The sequence below is a fragment of the Propithecus coquereli genome, unplaced genomic scaffold (assembly GCF_000956105.1).
Source record: "Propithecus coquereli isolate 6110/MARCELLA unplaced genomic scaffold, Pcoq_1.0 Scaffold377, whole genome shotgun sequence".
Lineage (NCBI taxonomy): Eukaryota > Metazoa > Chordata > Mammalia > Primates > Indriidae > Propithecus > Propithecus coquereli.
Window position 1 is genome coordinate 1,416,334 of NW_012149474.1, and position 486 is coordinate 1,416,819.

General features: G+C 63.6%; 1 protein-coding gene across 2 annotated transcripts in view; it reads left to right on the top strand.

Annotated features, from left to right (window-relative positions):
* LSP1 (lymphocyte-specific protein 1) overlaps positions 1-486 on the top strand; it is a 36,868-nt gene that overhangs the window by 24,844 nt on the left and 11,538 nt on the right. The window lies entirely within an intron of this gene.

Here is a 486-nt window from a genome sequence, read left to right on the forward strand (position 1 = left end):
GGCTGGGTCGAGGGGTCTGGAGAGAGCCCCACAGACAAGCCCTGGGACAAGGCCCGAGCAGGAGCTGGGCTCTACCCCAGGCCCCAGGCTGGGTGCACACAGCCCACCCGGGCACGTGCACACATGCACACCTGTGCACACAAGCACACCCATGCACACAGCCCACCCGGGCACATGCACACACGCACACCCGTGCACACAAGCACATCCATGCACACAGCCCACCCGGGCACATGCACACATGCACATCCATGCACACAGCCCACCTGGGCACATGCACACATGCACACCCGTGCACACAAGCACATCCATGCACACAGCCTACCCGGGCGCGTGCACACATACACCCGTGCACACAAGCACACCCATGCACACAGCCCACCCGGGCACATGCACACATGCACACCCGTGCACACAAGCACATCCATGCACACAGCCCACCCGGGCACGTGCACACATGCACACCCGTGCACACAAGCACATCCA